At 44.8% G+C, this 2,503-nt stretch overlaps 1 non-coding gene across 1 annotated transcript; it reads right to left on the bottom strand.

Moving 5' to 3' along the window:
• Positions 1-2,074: 2,074 nt before the first annotated feature.
• Positions 2,075-2,192, bottom strand: LOC114007413 (small nucleolar RNA SNORA26). Its single transcript, XR_003549043.1, has one exon. It is a non-coding gene; the product is annotated as a small nucleolar RNA SNORA26 (small nucleolar RNA).
• Positions 2,193-2,503: the final 311 nt, after the last annotated feature.

Genomic DNA, 2,503 nt, shown 5'->3' with positions numbered 1-2,503 from the left:
TCTCTGGGCCTGGACCCACCACCCCCCCCCCGTGTTCACACAATCAGACCAAGGAACAGGACCCCCCAAGAAAGAAACAGATCTGAGCAAGACCATGGGATGGAAGGAGGAAGGGACTAACCATGGATGGGGCTGGAGGGCCAGAGGGGAGAGATCTCCAACCATCTCCATGTCCCTGTGGGGGGCTGCAGAGCCTACAGGATGACCTGCTTCCCTCAAAGGCTGGCAGCATTGGCCTGGCTAGACCCTAGATTTGGTGAACGAAGTACTGTGGAGGCCAGGTCATTACTGCCCCCCCCCCCGGGTTTAATCTGGGTTCTGCCCTTAGGGAAATGCTGTCAGAAATTCGCCCCATTTTCTTTACAGTCTCTTTTGTGTCTGTCATTTCTCTTTCAAAAAGGCGGTGTTTTTTTGTTGTTGTTGGCTTTTTCTTTTTTTTTTAAAGAAAAGTTCTTAAAACACTAACGGAAACCCATGGAGTTTGTCCTTTGTAAAAATTTTAAACACAGTGTCTTGATATAAAAATAAAAAATCCAGCCAGCACTCCCAACCTGCCTCCCTTGCACAGGCCTTGCCCCCGTAGACCTTGGAGCAGGGTGCCTCCGTGGGCTAGAAATCAAACTGTCAGGCCTCCCTCTGCCTCCTGTACCTTTCAGCTGATATAAATCTGGGCTGCACTCTGCTGACCCCCTGCATGCAAATGAGTCCTTGGTAAACTGAGGACCTGTGGGGCCCCAGCTGCAATCTTGATAAGGCTGCTGTTCCCATCCCCCTCTCCCCCAATACACTGCGTTCCTGCAACTGAAGTCTCTATACACCCTGAGCCTCCTAAGGAAATGGCAAAAATAATACTTCCTCCTCTGTTGCCATTGAGGTTAAGGAAAATAACTCCTCCTCCTCCTCCTCCTCCTCCTCCTTCTCCTCCTTCCCCTCCACTGCCCTCATCTTGGACTGGGGGCTGGGAGAAGGTCTGACCTCTAACATGCTGGAATTGTATCTGAATCCAGCACAGCATCAGGCATGTGGCCTCCCTGGCCTTGGGCGACTGTCAGAGCAGGGGCCCTTTCTTTCCCGGGAGATTCTTGTTTCTTATTCTATGAATTCAAATCAGAGGAGTCATTGGAGCCCTGGGAGCGATTTCTCTCCAGGATCGTGGTCAGTGACTCTCTGTCAACCCTGTGGGGATGGATTTGGTGAGGCCCCACACACAGAGTAGCTTTATGGGATTTCATGTTATCTTCAGTGACTTGAAGGACTGAACTGGGAGTCTGCTCATCAAGTGTGACAGTTGGGCAAGGTTGCTGACACCTCAGAAACCAGGAATAGAATTCTTCCAAGTGACCCTGACAAAATGAGGGAGATGAACCATCACAACCAAGATGACGTTCAGAGGGGACAAACACAAGGTAGTAAGTACAAGGACCAAAACCCCAAGCTAATGTACTAATATGGTACATGGGACAAGAAAGATAGGCCATTATCGACTTGACATGTGTACAGTTTGAAAAAAAAATAAAAAAGAAAGAAAGGAAAGAAGAATCTGGGAGAGTATGTGGGGGAGGGAGAGTCACAAGTTGAATGAGTCCATAGTGTAGAACTGGTTTTCTCCCTCCCTTCTTTTCTTTTCCTTTTTCCCAAACTAATGTGGATATTAGCATATAGTAACAAAAATAGAGCATGGAGGAGCTGGGAAGTAATCAGAGTGTAAGTCTTTCTTCTTTCTTTCTTTCTTTCTCTTCTTTCTTTTTCTTTCTTTCTCTTTCTTCTTTCTTTCTGTCTCTTCTTCCTTTTTCTTTCTTTCTCTTTCTTCTTTCTTTCTGTCTCTTCTTCCTTTTTCTTTCTTTCTCTTTCTTCTTTCTTTCTGTCTCTTCTTCCTTTTTCTTTCTTTCTCTTTCTTCTTTCTTTCTGTCTCTTCTTCCTTTTTCTTTCTTTCTCTTTCTTCTTTCTTTCTGTCTCTTCTTCCTTTTTCTTTCTTTCTCTTTCTTCTTTCTTTCTGTCTCTTCTTCCTTTTTCTTTCTTTCTCTTTCTTCTTTCTTTCTTTCTCTTTTTCTTTCTTCTTTCTCTTTTTTTCTTCAGTTGTGACTCCAGACAGGATCCAAAGAGGAGTTTATCATCTCTTCTCTGGATTTTATGGAGACTTATTTTACCCTTCCGTGTTAGCCTCTAAAAGCATATGGCGTCAACCAGGGCACAGGAAAGGGCGAGAGTGTAAGTTTTCAAACTCGAAGCTGCCCCAGAGTCATCTAGTCCAACTCATTTATTTCATAGTTGGAGAAATGGATCCAGAAAAGCCCATCACAGTTAGTGTTAGAAACAAACCTAGAATGTAACTCATTAACACGTTTGCCTTCCCACAGTCCTGCTCGACTTGTTCCATCCACCTGTTGTGGGTTAGGCCTTTCAAAGCAAGAACGGATCTAATCTTGGTCAACACATTTTTAGCAGATGTGGAAAAACTGAGGAAGAGCAAAATCAATATGCCAAAGGACTAGGTTTGTGTTTG

Source organism: Tupaia chinensis, unplaced genomic scaffold, assembly GCF_000334495.1.
Source record: "Tupaia chinensis unplaced genomic scaffold, TupChi_1.0 Scaffold000165_2, whole genome shotgun sequence".
In the NCBI taxonomy this organism is placed as follows: domain Eukaryota; kingdom Metazoa; phylum Chordata; class Mammalia; order Scandentia; family Tupaiidae; genus Tupaia; species Tupaia belangeri.
This window is presented reverse-complemented; position numbering and strand designations above follow the sequence as displayed.